The sequence below is a fragment of the Natrix helvetica genome (genome assembly GCF_964273705.1).
Source record: "Natrix helvetica genome assembly, chromosome: 3".
Classification (NCBI taxonomy): domain Eukaryota; kingdom Metazoa; phylum Chordata; class Lepidosauria; order Squamata; family Natricidae; genus Natrix; species Natrix helvetica.
In genome coordinates, this window is record NC_138549.1 from 85,142,604 (window position 1) to 85,157,922 (window position 15,319).

The 15,319-nt window shown below is 42.5% G+C and overlaps 1 long non-coding RNA gene across 1 annotated transcript in view; it reads left to right on the forward strand.

The window, feature by feature from the left end:
• Window positions 1–11,719: 11,719 nt before the first annotated feature.
• Window positions 11,720–15,319, forward strand: part of LOC309389172 — a 46,689-nt gene continuing 43,089 nt past the window's right edge. Inside the window, exons 1-2 of the long non-coding RNA XR_014174908.1 lie at window positions 11,720–11,817; window positions 14,449–14,499. This is a non-coding gene — a long non-coding RNA (uncharacterized lncRNA). The remainder of the gene's footprint in view (window positions 11,818–14,448; window positions 14,500–15,319) is intronic.

A 15,319-nucleotide genomic window follows, 5' to 3' on the forward strand; every position in this document is an offset into this window, starting at 1 on the left:
ATCTATCCTCTCTGCTGAGGACTGCATGCCATTGGTTGAGTAGGCAGGTGCAGCCAGTGGCCCAAGTGGGAGAGGTCACTCATTTTTTTTTAATTTTCTGCTTTGACACTTCTCCTCCTCTTCCTCTTCCTCCTGCTCTCTCTCTCTCTCTCTCTCTCTCTCTCTCTCTCTCTCTCTCTCTCTCTCTCTCTCTCTCTCTCTCTTTCTCCCTTCCTCCCTCTCTCTCCGAATAGCAGATTGCCAGGAAGGAATTGCTTCTTTCTTTCAGATTTGAATGGATGAACTCAAGAGGGCTTCTGAAATGGTTGGGAAACTGCTAGCCAGGCCAAAGAGGGATCAAGTGGACAGTTAGCCTCCTGCCACTGCACAGCTGCACAAGACGTAAAACTGACCCCTTCCCCCCAAAAGCTCCATGGAAATTTATCTGTTTGTTCCCAAAAGAAGACAGTCAGTTTGGGTGGATTCTTTTTACTATAGACAATAAAACAGTCAACTTGAAGCCTTCCCATGTGGATCTAGTTACTTATGCCTGCTATGAACTTAGGCTAAGAGCAACATGTAATCAAAGCCTCCAAATTGTCCACGCCAGTTTTCAAATCTGATATTTAGAAATCTGTTTGTTGTTCTTGTGGGATTACTTTTGGAAACAGGATACCCGGCTTGTAAAGATTGGATTCTTACATGTCTATGTTCTTAGTTACATCTGAGCCTGCCTTTTTTTTTTTTGGCAGTTCCCCTTGTTGGAAGAAATGTCATCTGGGTTCAGTTCCAGAAAGACACTGGAAACATGGAGACTGCTTGAAAAGATGGTTTAATGGTGGACAGAACCACATGTTTTGAGATCCTGGGCAAGAAAAAGCACATGGGTGAGAGAGGGAGATAGATTTATACCCTCTCTTGGGTCCTGCCTTGGAGCTTCCTGTTCCTGATTAAGAAATGCATTCTGATTGGTTGTCAGACTCCCATGGGGCCAGGTTGAATCTTACTGGGTGATAATGTAATCACCCCGGGTGCCATGTGATGGGTTCTGTTGCTAGATGGGTAGAGGGCTAATCCTACCTTTGCTGGATCTTGGGTGAGGGTATTTGCTTATGAATAGACCTAGCTATCTTTTTATCTCTTAAGTGCTGACATCTGCTGTGGGCTTTGAGGAGGGTGGGGGCTATTAAGAGAGAGTCAGCTTCCTGGCTAAAAAACACGTTTCTCACATTTCTCATCCAGGGAAATATAACATTCCGCCTTTTTAATATTTCCTAGAATATTTCATTCTTCTAGGAGAGGGGCGGGTGCTAACTTCCTACACCCTCAAACGATTGATTCAGGAGCATTAAGCAGGTCATTGAAGATAAAAGCTATCAAGGTTTCATTTACTAGGTTCAATTCTGAAGAGCAAGTACTGAGCAAAGGTAAGAGGTGGGCTAAGATTCTGTGCGGTTCAGAGAACCGCCAAATCCCACTCCTGGCTGGCCCCGCCCACTCCTCCCCTCCCCTCCCCTCCCAGGAGTCCCCACACAGCCCATTTTGGATGCAGGTAAGTGCAAGGTGCTTACAGAGGCTTGGGGAGGGCAAAAAAAGGGGCCTACCGGAAGTTCGGGAATGCCAGAAATGGGCATGTTTCCGGCCTCCAGAAGGCCTCTAGAGCCTGGGAAGCCATTTTTGCTGTCCCAGAGGCTCGAGGAAGGCCTCCAGAGCCCAGGAGGGCAAACCCTCCCCCTTGTGGTGGTGCAGGAGGCTGATTAGGTCACGCCCACCATGGCCACGCCCACCCAGAAACCGGGCAGAGAACCTCTTGCTAAAATTTTTGAAGCTCATCCCAGGATGGGAGACACAAGAGTTAATTTGCTTGCAGGCTTTCTTGCCTATGTGATTCACCAACAACTTAAACCAAATAGAATATTAGACTAGCAGGACTCTTCTAGTGTTAATTTGTCCTCCGTTGTAACTGCTCTTATCTGCTTACTATTAAAATTTTTTTTTGCTGTAGGTTCTGGTAGGTAACCACCTTGAAGTTTGCTTCTGAAGGCAATGTCTCCCTCTTTCAGGTCTCTCATTTACCATTTCATTCCTCCTGTGCCTTTCCCAACATTCCTTGTAAAACTCTCTCACTGCTGCAGATGTGTGGGGCTTGCACCATCTGCACATTTGTAAATGAATGGATGATGTTTGCAAAGAAACTCCGCATCTCCATTCTTCACCTCTTCTAAAGGAAATTGGAGTTTGCTTTTAACTCCCACACATCCCTTGGAAAATTGGATGTGAATACACATGTGAAGAAGACTCACACATTCCCCTTTGCTCTGCTCAGTGGTGCAATTGGAACCGGAAAAAAATTGTTCCCACCTGGGTGAATCAGTTGGTTAGAGCAAATTGCATCCAATTATGGTTTATTATCGAGTTGAATATATTTTGGAAGTCTCCTTTCTTAGATGGAACCAAATTATTTAGAGTGCCTTTCCTGAGCTTACTGCCACTGTGACAATGAGTTGTTTAACATGGCACTTCATTGCTATAATAAGTCGCAGCCTCTATCAAGCTTGATGTTCTCTACTCTAAATGTTTTATTATTTTGTGTATGTGTGTGTGCATGTGTGCGCAGAAGTGGGTTGAGAGTATACTGTATAAGGTGCAACGTCCCATGTTTATTCAGGCTGCAAATCAACAAAAGATCAGCAGACTGAATGAAAAAAAGTGAAAAGCTTATTTAGAAAGTGACATAAGCTTTCAGATGAGCTTGGGATGGCTGAAGTTAACTGAGTTCATTTTTCTTAGCTTGTCACACTTGCCACTTGAATTTCACTGCTAAAGAGAGAGAAGACTTTTGTTTTATGAAATTATATCTATAGGAAGAGCATTTGCATGTATATCGACTTGCTTATAAGATAATTTTTTTTTAAAAAAATAAAGCAGATCAAAACAAACGTTTTCCTATATTATGAGTGACTGATTCACTAGAGCCCACTGTGATCACAATTTATTAGTTTTATTTTTCATTAAGCTTGACTTTTCAAGTAGGTGACATGAATTCCCAGACTTGAAACTAAAGAGTTCCGCATGCACTACTTTTTAATTTCCATGCGCCTCTTCTACACCTCAGTTTTATTTCATAGAAATCAGCAAAATTCATTCACTCACTCATTCATTCATTCATTCATTCATTCATTCATTCATTCATTCATTCATTCATATATATTGTCTGCGAAACTTGAGTGGGTCCTGGATGGCAGTAGTTTAGGTTAGGCCTTTCCCATTTAATTAATTTGTAACAATAGGGCTGATGCTTTAGGGATTAGGGAATTCAGAAAATAATTTGTGGGAAATTGTGTGTTAAATGTAGCAGAGGATATATTTGCTAATTTTCAGTGGTAGTTTGGTCTCAACTTTTTAAAAAATGAACTAAAATTGCCTTCTTGTTCATCTGCGTAAATATATGGGATTTTGGTGGCTAGTTTTGGCTGCAAATTCTCTTCAGTCAAAAGAAGTTTGAAAATAATTAGCTATTTTAATGGATGTCAAAGGGATATGCAACACCTTATAGGCTATCTATTACTACACAGGCTTCTGTGGATCATAGTCATGAAAAAGGTATAACTACTAAAAAAATATTTCTGTGAGTGGGAGAAGGAGGGTGTAATATTAAACACAGATGCATTTGAAAAGCAAAGAGAGAGACAGATTGTAATGATTAACAAAATAATATTTACTGTTTGACATGAATATTGCATTGGTATTCAACCAATGCCTGGCCTTGTAATCTCCCTCCCTCCCTCCCTCCCTCCCCTTCTCCCTCCCCCTCTCTCCCCTCCAACAGACTTGGGATTATCAACATGGATGTTATAATAACATATTGGTTAGTCTTTAAATCAGGGGTTTCCAGCCTTGGCAACTTTACAACTTGTGGACTTCAACTCCCAGAATTCCTCAGCCAGTGCATGCTGGCTGAAGAATTCTGGGCGTTAAAGTCCACAACTCATAAAGTTGTCAGGGTTGGAGATCTTGGCAATTTGAAGTTGAATGGACTTCAACTCCCAGAATTCTCCAGCCAGCTTACTTGCTGGCAAAGGAATTCTGGGATTTGATGTCCCTTGTCCACACATCTTCAAGTTGCCAAGATTAAGAAATTCTACTTTAAAGTATCACAGAGATAGAATTTGATATTTTTTTCTGCAAAAAGCTATAAGGTCAGGGACTCTGGTAAGTGTATATAGGTCCTGGCATTTTATCAGAAGAGAGAACTTCTATTCTGATATTTGTTCTAGTTACGTTTTATTATTAAGGTTTATAAGAACCATAGGGCATGTCTCAGGTGATCAAAACAGAGCTCAAAACTCCTTTTTTGATGTTGAATTACTCAATCTGATAAAATAACTGTTTCCACAGCACAAGGAGTAGCACTGGAAAGAATATATTAGCATCCATCTCCTTTGATTTAAGATGCACCCCCAGATTGTATTTTTTGAATGGTAGATTAGAATAATCCATCATGTTGGGAGTTCTTGTATTATTTTTAAGCAGGGGTCCCCAAACAAAGCTGGCTGGAAAATTCTGGGAGTTGAAGTCCACAAGTCAGTTGCCAAGTTCGAAGACCTCTATTTTTAAGGGTATGTTAGGAATATTTACATTTTTAAAAGATCTGAAAAAAATAACACATTAGAAAAATGTATTGAAGGATTGCACTGAGGACATGAAGAAAGGATAAATTTTCATAAAGAAAGAATGCTACAAAATGCATATAAAAACATATACCTATGTATTAGAGAAAGATGCATAAACCAGGCCTCAACATTGGGGAAATAGTTGATTCTGTTTGATTTAACTGTTTACTATTATTTAAATGGTATACAATATTTTATTTTAAAAATTCACCTCAAAAAATATTTACCAAAATGTCAATTATGACACCAGTCCATGTTTTCTGTTTGATTGTTTCTTCAAAAAAGTCTCATTTTCCTCATTTTTCTCTCATATTGTGGAAATATAAGAGAAAAATGGCGGGGAGACTGCATTATAAATAACTGAGAGGAACTGTGTTCACTCCAGGTTGTAGGATTCTCACCCTGTAGGCCAGGGGTGTCAAGCTCGCAGCATATGGGCCGGATGTGTCACATGCTGCCCATGCCCACCCCCATTTTAGCAAAGGGGAAAAAAGTCACGAGACGTCATGTGATGACAACATGACAACGCAGGTTTGACACCCCTGCCGTAGGCCATTATTTTGAAGCAATCACAGTACATAACATTTGTAATCCCAAATTTAGTTTGATAAGTATTAAAAAGTGGTTTGTTTTACCCAAATAAACCATGCAGATGCAAAAAAAAAAAGGACACCTAGTCCAGATGTGGCACCTTTAGCCATTTTATTCCAAATGAGACTTGGAAAGACTGGCTTCAACTTCTTAGAGATTGAAAAATTTATCATGGTCTAGAATTTGCCATGAAATAACAAATCCTTCTTAAATACAAGACTCAAATGCTGTTTCCCAAACATGAAGAATGAAAGAATTCTACATGTTTGGGAAGAATTAAAAATCCTTCCTTCTTAAGGATGGGTGCTCCAACACCTGAGGTTTTTATGAAGAGATTGAACAGCCATTTGTCTGAAATGGTGTAGGGCCGTGATGGCAAACCTATGGCACACATGCCAAAGGTGGCACACACAGCCCTCTCTGTGGGCACGTGTATCGTCACCCCAGTTCAGCCAGCTGGTCTTTGGATTTCCGACACGCGCATGCGTGCCGGCCAGCTGGTCGGTCGGGTGCTCTAGCGTGTATGCCTTCCAGTTTGGGCACTCTATGCCTAAAAGGTTCACCATCACTGTTATAAGGTTTCCTCTAACACTGTTATAGGGTTTCCTCTAACACTGTTATAAGGTTTCCTCTAACACTGTTATAGGGTTTCTTATAACACTGTTATAAGGTTTCCTCTAACACTGTTATAGGGTTTCCTATAGGGTTTATAGTGTTTCCTGCTTGATCAGGGGATTGGACTACAAGACCTCCAAGGTCCCTTCCAACTCTGTTATTCTGTTAAAAGCAGAATTCAGAGTTGAAACCTTATCTCCCTCATTTTTTTTTAAAAAAAAAAGATATGATAGCATTATTCCAATATCTCAGAGGTTGCCACAAAGAAGAGGGAGTCAAACTATTCTCCAAAGCACCTGAGGGTAGAACAAGAAGCAATGGGTGGAAACTAATCAAGGAGAGAAGCAACTTAGAACTGAGGAGAAATTTCCTGACAGTGAGAACAATTAATCAGTGGAACAGAAGTTGCCTCCAGAAGTTGTGAATGCCCCAACACTGGAAGTCTTTAAGAAGATGTTGGATAGCTATTTGTCTGAAACGGTATAGGGTTTCCTGCCTAGGCAGGGGGTTGGACTAGAAGGCCTCCAAGGTCCCTTCCAACTCTACTATTGTATTGTATTGTATATTTAGGGGGAAAAGGAATCACAGCATAGAAAGATACATAATTGATGTGTATGGTTGTCTAGATGGTAAAATAACAATACCATCCATTAGAGATGAGAGCTGTAACAACTCAGGCAGCAAAGCAGTATGTATTTTATAGGTCATCTGGGCACCATTCAGATCTACAGGTTGCCATTCTTTCTCCATAGTTGAAAGCATTTAATGGATTATTATAAAAGGTGTGTGTGTGTGTGGGGGGAGAGAGACGGTGTGCGATAATGGTTGAGATTGAAGCTCGGTGTATATATTACCACTGGGTAAGGTCTAAAAGAGAGCATCGTTTTCAAAATTCTCCCATGACTAGCCGGCCCATTTGATGAAGCTTCTGGAAGTACGGGTGTAATGAATTCAACTGCAGTATCAGCAAGCAAGCAAGCGAGTAGTCAGAGACTTATTTTTGGGCATGGCACAGATAAATTTTCACGTCAATAAAGATGCCAAGCTTACTAAGTGGCAACCTAGTGTATTATGCATGCCTCGTTTGAGGTTAGCCAAGCACATGGGCTCTCTTATTCTGCTCCCACCAGCCCTCTCTTCCATTTGGGCAAAGTAAAATGGAAACCAGTTGAACACTAGTTAAGAGATTCGTTGACAGTGGGGAGCTACAGTAATGTTTGAGTTACCACCACAAGTCTGTTGCTAAGCAAGGCAGCTGTTAAATGAGTTGGGCCCGAGTTTATGACCTATGATCTTTTTTTGCTAATAAGTGAATCACTGCCATTAAGTCAACCATGGAGTCATTAAACCTTAACCTGGCTTAACCCCATTGGCTTCGCTTGTCAGAAGCTGCAGGAGAATGTCGCAAATGGTGATCACGTGATCCTGAGGTGCTGCAACCATCACATATATTTGCCTAGTGCCTGAATTTCAATCACACAAACGTGGGAATGCTGTGTCTTTGAAGAGTCACTAAACAAATGTCTGTACGTCAAGGGCTACCTGTATAGGACTAGTTAACCTTAATGCAACTATTTATTTTCCACCTCCTTGCTCATTTTTTTTCATTTGCAAATGCAGTGGTCTTCTCATTTGATACCAAAAAGGATCTCAGAACAGCCTCTCCTCTCCATCAGAAGGCCCAGAAAATTTTGGTTTTCCAGGAGGAGCTTGTTAAAAGCAGGCTTTCCCCCCAGACACTAGGAAATCCCAAAGAAAATAAGCCTTGTTTGTGAATTTGTTGCATGGTGCTTCAGATTTTTGTTTTGTAGTGAGTAATATTATGTTAACTTTGTCTGGTTACAGAATCTTTTGGAGTTTTCTTTGGGGAGAGGAATTAGAGGTCATTTGTCCAGAGTTATGTCTTTAACAGAGACGCGGTGGTTCAGTAGCTAAGATGCTGAGCTTGTCGATCAGAAGGTCATCAGTTCGGCGGCTTGAATCCCTAGCACTGCATAACGGAGTGAGCACCCGTTAGTTGTCCCATCTTACTTGTGCCAACCTAGCAGTTCAAAACCACGTAAAAAAATGCAAGTAGAAAAATAGGGACCACTTTGGTGGGAAGGTAACAATGCTCTGTGTCCCTTTGGCATTGAGTCATGTTGGCCACATGATCATGGAGACGCCTTCGGACAATGCTGGCTCTTTGGCTTTGAAACAGATAAGCACCGCCCTCTAGAGCCAGAAATACCTAGCATGCATGTGCAGGGGAACCTTTAACATATAGTGTGTGGGTATGTGTGTGTGTAAGTAATTACCATTGAAGCGAGATTTCTTGTGTGATTTTCCAATGAACACTCCAACAAGCTCACATAGACACCTCATGCACAACTAGCTAGTCAAAGTAATCCTCTTCATTGATTTGTTTCCCCAGGGTATCCTTCTACTAGTTGCCACAAGTCTTTTTTGCTTCTCTTATGATACCTGGACCTCCCACAAGATCTCACAAGTTGGGTGGACATGAACTCAGTCTTGAGTTTGGGAGGTCTGAAATGAGAAAGATGGTTTTTTGACACATTGATTGGGATTTATGAGCTAAAAACACTGGACTTCCAGTCTCTTTGTTTTTAAAATCCAAACAAACCGCTGTCTTGAATAGCAACAGCAATAGCATTTAGACTTACATACCGCTTCTTAATGCTTTTACAGCCCTCTCTAAGTGGTTTACAGAGTCAGCATCTTACCCCCAACAATCTGCGTCCTCATTTTACCCACCTCGGAAGCAGTGACATGCGGTGAGGTTTATGGCTGGTGAGGCACTGACCCAGTGGTGGGTTTCAATTTTTTTTAGACTTGTGGCCTTCAACTCCCAGAATTCCACAGCGAGGCATGCTCAGTTCCGATTTAAAGTGACAGCATTTGTTTTCCTCCTTTGCGAAAGAAGATTCCTTCTTTCTTTTTCTTTTTCTTCTCCCTTCCCCTCCTTCCTCCCTCCCTCCCTCCCTCCCTCCCCCCTCTCTCAAACACACACACACACAGAAATTGGATTGGACTACACACACTTTCCCCCAGCCCCAGAAGGATCCAGCCCAGCTTCACTGATTACAGGTTTGAAAAGGCAACGTGGCTCTGCCTACAATCAAGCTACACTTTGAAGTTTGAATTCCTCCCCCTCCCTCCGACCCATACGTACCTTTTCCAGCTGTTTCAGAGAGGATTTCAACTCTGCTCTTGCCCCGGGTCCTCTGAAGAAGCCCCACCCAAACGAGCGCCCTCTACTATGAGGCAGGAGAACTGCGTGCCTCACCTACATCAGGAATTTTTAGGCTTTTAACCCTTGCTTAACTCTGCTCAAGTGATCATAAAACGCCTAAAGTCAGACTAGATGAGGCATGCAGTTCTCCTGCCTCATAGTAGAGGGCGCTTTTTAAGAGGCTGTGCCTCCCCTGCCTCCCTTGACTGCACGTCACTGCTCGAAAGGATGGAAGGCTGAGCTGGTGAGATTTGAACTGCCAAACTGCAGTGGCAGTTAGCTGAAGTATCCTGCAGTACTGTACTCTAAGCACTGCGCCATCCTCTTGAAGAGGATGCCTCCAGAATTGTGAGCAGTGCAAACGTTTGTTCATAGAACCATTTGCTGTGTCTCTTTTTTTCTCATGTAGTATTCCCCGTGGCACTACAGGTAGTTCCTGACTTACAACCGTTCATTTAGTGACCATTCAAAGTTATAGCAGTGCTGAAAAAAAATGACTTAGGACCATTTTCATGCTTATGACCATTGCTGCATACCCCATGGCCACATAATCAAAATGTGGCTTGGTACAACTAGCATATATTTATTATGGTTGCAGCGTCCTGAGTTTGTGTGATCATCTTCTTTGACCTTCTGACAAGCGAGGTCAACAGGGAAGCCGAATTCACTTAACAATTGTGTTAATGATTTACAGTGATTCATATAACAATTGTGGCAAGAAATATAATAAAACAGGGCAAAACTAACTTAAGAACTATCTTGTTTAGCAATGGAAATATTGGGCTCAATTGTGATCAATAAGCCAAGGACAACCTGTATTAGCTTCTGCACCATGGGTGGGTTCCTGCCAGTTCTAGAAGAGGTTCCACAAATCTACTGTGCCATTTAGAACTGGTTCCAGCTCCCTGGCTCGCTCACCAATCGCCCTGCCCACCCCTAAGAGTCCTATCTAAACCCTAAAGTCTTAAAGCTGTCAAGTTTGAACACCCCTGAGGTTTTTTTTCTAAAGGGTTAGGGGTGCAAGGGTCTTGTAACTTGACAGCTTTAAGACTTGCACACTTCAATGCCAGAGTTCCTGAGCCAACATGACTGGAGGAGGAATTCTGGGAGTTGAAGTCCACAAGTCTTAAAGCTATCAAGTTTGAACACCCCTAGGTTTTTTTTTCTAAAGGGTTAGGGATGCAAGTGTCTTGTAACTTGACAGCTTTAAGACTTGCGTGCTTCAAATGCCATAGTTTCTGAGCCAACATTTTGGTTGCTAAGCAAGAGTGTTGTTAAGTGAGTTTCACCACATTTTACAAGTTGGCCATGCCCACCCAGTCACATGACTGCCAAGCCACTCCCACCCGGGCACATGGCCGGCAAGCCACTCCCACAAAACAGGCCACACCTACAGAAGAGGTTTTAAAAATTTTTGAAACCCACCACTATTCTGCACATTTTGCAACTTTCATGATTCAAGCATATCCTCCAGTAGGGATCAGATAGTAGTGCGGGAACCCTTATGAGAGTTAGAGTTTTCCATACATTAAGATGCTTCTCCTCCAGAAGCCAAAAGATAGACATTTTAAACTAAGTGTGTAAAAATGTTGACCATTAGGTTCCAATGGAAAATATGAATGCAAGTGATCCTAAGGATGTAGCAGTTACATTTTCCTTTCTACCACTGATGAATGAGATCTTCTATGTTTTTTTACTCACTCACTATCCATGCAAGCATGGATATGGCTGTATGCCCACACCTATCAAAAGATACATGGAGAAACACATGGGAATGAAACCTAGCATATTTTATTTTATAAAGCAACCATCCCTCCTACTTCTTTGCTAATATACTATGTGATAACTGCTTTTACACAGAATCTTCCTCTGCTTTCTTGCCTACTTATCTCCCTTCTAATGTCTCTTCCAAAAGTATTTTGCTATGAATTAACTGTTCCCACAACAAATGTCACTCTGGGCACATGACCATGGAAGTGTCTTTGGACAGCGCTGGCTCAATTGAGATGAGCACTGCCCCTATAGTTGGCAACAGGGGTGGGGTGCTATGGGTTTTCCCGGGTTCAGGAGAACCTGTACCTAGCATTATGGCTGGTTTGGAGAATCTCCAAATCCCACCCCTGGCTGGCGCTGCCCACCCCTCCCCTCCCAGGAGTCTCCACATGGCCGTTTTGGATGTGAGGTAAGTGCAGGACCCATGCGGAGTGGGAAAAACAGGCCTCCTGGAAGCTCTGGAAGAGAACCTCCAGAGCCCAGGGGAGGCACTTTTTGCCCTCCCAGAGGCTCGAGGAAAGCCTCTGGAGCCTGGGGAAGGCGAAAACGGCCCCTCTGCCATAGTGCAAGAGGCCAACTAGGCCATACCCACCCAGCAATCGGGGAGAAAACCTGTTGCTGAAATTTTTGAAGCCCACCCCTTCGGCAATGACTAACGGAGTAAAATCCACGGGGACTATTTTTTTAAAAACAACAAACTACTTCAGAATGTTTTGGGGGGAGTTGAAAAATTGGCAACGGGCTCAACAATCAATAGAGTCCTGAGGGACCTGAGGCTCACATCACGCAACTTCTGCATCATATGTTTGCTGTTTTTTTCTTCTACAACCTCAGGAAGAGAACATCCCATTGTAGTTATATGGAACATTTATTTGGAATTTCTGGAAAAGACTTGAGAAAATAGTTGCAGCGCAAGGACGAATCCAGGGATTGTGCCTGAATCAACATTTTGCAGTGAGTTGTTGGCTGTCTTGTGAAGGTGATCACAAGCATATCTGTGGGAGATAATGTTGTGTGTGTGTGTGTTGTAGGCTTGCCGTGCCTAGTGCTCTCTGTTGTTCAGCTACCCAGGAGTGTGGCTGAGTTTCATGCTGGGCTTTGTCTACAAGAAAGCTTTGTCTACATTTCTTCAGTGTAGGAAATGTTTGACCTGTATGCACCGCAGAGATCACTTCAGGAGTCATTCTGTTTCACGGATAATATATTGGAACTCTTCCTTATATTATAGCAAAGCATAGCCAGGTTTGATTCTGCCCAATTTTCAGGCAGAAGAAATGTTATTACTATGTAATACCCCTACACTTTTCATATATGTATTATTTAATATTACTAATTTAATAAAGAAGAAAAAGAGGAACAAAGTGCAGATAATTGATGTGGCAATAACAGGGGACAGTAGAATAGGAGACAAGGAATTGAGGCGCTCAGAAACCATCATGGGATAAACTGGCCTTGGTGATAGCAACTGTTATGGGTGCCATAGCAAAAAATCTTGCATGGTACCAATGGTGAAATTCAATTTTTTTTACTGCTGGTTCAGTGGGTTGGTGGGCGTGGCAGGGGAAGGATACGGTAAAATCTCTGTTTCCACTCCACTCCAGGGGAAGAATACTGCAAAATCCCCACTCCCTCTCCACTCCTTGGGGAAGGATATTGCACAATCTCCATTCCCACCCCACTCTGGGGCCAGCCAGAGGTGGTATTTGCTGGTTCTCCGAACTACTCAAAATTTCTGCTACCAGTTCTCCAGAACCTGTCAGAACCTGCTGAATTTCACCCCTGGATGGTACTAATGAAATCTGCACATTGATAAAATTTCCATCTGTCAATTGCAAAAGACTATAGTGTGTGGATTTGTACATATACTACACCAATATATTGTGATATCCTAGGTTTTGGGGAAGAACACAATGCATATGAAGGCCAATACCAGCAAAGGAACAGGGAGTTGTGACTTCACATTATTGTGAAAAGATAATAATAACAATAATCCTCGGGAAGGACTCAAAAGGTGGGTATCAAAGCCAGTCTAAACATCTGACTGACTATGTGATAAACCTTAATTGTTATTTGACAGCATAAATATATGGGTAGGCAGTATGGCGTAGACATCCAAAAGGAACTGAATTTCTTAGGGGTAGGTTATCCATGCTACTTCGATTGGCTGAGGCCCTTAGCCTCGTGATGGCGAACCTATGGCATGCATAGCCCTCTCTGCAGGCATGTGAGCTGTTGCCCCGGCTCAGCTCTACCGCGCATAGTGCGCGCCTCCTGCTGGACAGCTGATTTTCGGGTCTCTGTCGCACATGCATGTGGGGTGCATGCGGAAGATGTGTGTGCATGTGCAGGGGGTTGGCGGTCACATGCACATACATGGGGGGCGGAGGGAGTGCAGCGGGACGTTCCCCCCGTGACCTGTTTTTGGTTCCAGGAGGCTGCAGGGAGGCCTGCTAGGCCCAAAATGGGGTGCTGGGGAGAGTCACACAACCATCTAAACCAGCCTCTGCTTCCCTGGGAATCCAGGCCTCATGTCATAACCAGATTTTGAGGGAATTCTGGAACATCAAAAGGGATGGAGCTGACCTAATGTCAGGGGTGGGGTGGGGTGGGGGCAATGTTTCATAAAGGTGGGCACCACTCCACAAAATGATTGCCTCTTTCCAGGGAATAACCAAAATCTCACTGGAAATGAAGAAGCGCCTTGCCTCGTAGGTGACAGCAGGCTCCATGCTTGGTGGTTGTTGTTAGAGTATTTATTGGCCACCCAATTCTAATGTAAATTCTGCATAGAATTGAAAAGGAACTTGTTTACAATCAAACTGCTGATATGTTTCTGTTTCTTAGGATGAGCCCATCCCTTGGTCATCTGAACTTTGCATGGTCAGGCGGTCATACTAAGAACAAAGAAGATAATAGCAATGAGTTCTGGCATCATTCCAAGGGAAGGCCAATCTTTTTCTTTTTTGCACAATATAAAGAAAATGAATGGCCACCAATATTCATATTTTAATGTGTAATATTTTTTATGTTTTCAATTTTGCATGCTTGATGTTGCAAGCCACTCAGAGGTGCTTGATAGTGAGAAGGGTGGCATATAAATTTAAAAAAATAAAATAAAAGCTGGCTCTTTCCTCCTAGCCAAATGTAGGCCACCAAACATTCTAGATCATGCTACTTTGATGCTAGGGCAAAATAGATTTCATTATGTCCGACCATATAAGAATTTAAATAAAGTATCCACGTAGCCCCTGAACTATGAGTATCTGCTTTCACTGCTGAATTCCCTTCCTATTAGAAATGCTCCTAACATTCAACTGGAATCTGACTCCTTGATGCTTAAGTTATTTCATATCCTGCCCTCTGAGAACAGGTCATGACCTTTTCCTGCATGATATTCCTCATTCAAATTAAATAACTATTCCCTGACTACATTTCTGTCAATTGTTAGCTTCTGTCATGCCCTTCCACTTGCTCCTTTTTAGTGAAGATTGAGCCCCCAAAGGAATACATTAGCCCATTTCTTTGTTCCTTGTTAATGTGTTGTCATCTTCAGGAGTAGCCAGATCTCTAAACCTTTTCTTTTAGGTGTGGTGCAAAGAAGAAGTGAAGGATACCACCAAGGACCTTAGAAACAAGGTAAGAGACACACACTAAACCTCAGAGACACAATCAGGACCTCAGAGACACAATGAGGACCCTAGCTACACTTCCTATTTTACAAAATATCATGAGACCCATTGAGCTGTGGTGGTGCAGTGGTTAGAATGCAGTATTGCGGACTAATTGTGCCCACTGTCAGGAGTTCGATCCTGATCGGCTGAAGGTTGACTTAGTATTCCATCCTTCCAAGGTCCATAAATTGATGACCCAGATAGTTGGGGGTAATATGTTGAGATTTGTAAACCATTTAAAAGTGCTGTAAAGCACTATGGAGCCATATATAAGTCCAACTGCTATTGCTATGGCTATTCCTGCATTCAAATAATGCCCCCTTAATTCTGCAGGACAGAAAAAAAAAGGACAATCACTCACCAGGACAAAGCCAACACCAGATAGTGAAGGCTCAGCAGACTAATAAGGAAATTAAAACAAGGTAGCAGGTAGAAAATCACAGACTTTCCAGGTCTATATCTCAACTAACAAATGCTCTGTCTTACACCTTGACAACAAAAATCAGAACACCAAATGCAAGCTGGGTGGATGTGACTTCATAGATGACCCTCACTCTGTCAAGCACCTAGGAGTACTCATCTCTAATGATCTAAGCCCCAGAGTTCACTGTAAGAGCCTTGCCAAAAAGGCATTAAGAGTTGTTAACCTAATTTTGCAAAGCTTCTTCTTCAGTAACACTGTACTACTAACTAGGGCATACAAAACCTTTGCCAGACCAATCCTCAAATACAGCTCGATTGCCTGAATTCCACACTGTATATCAGACATTAATATAATTGAGCGG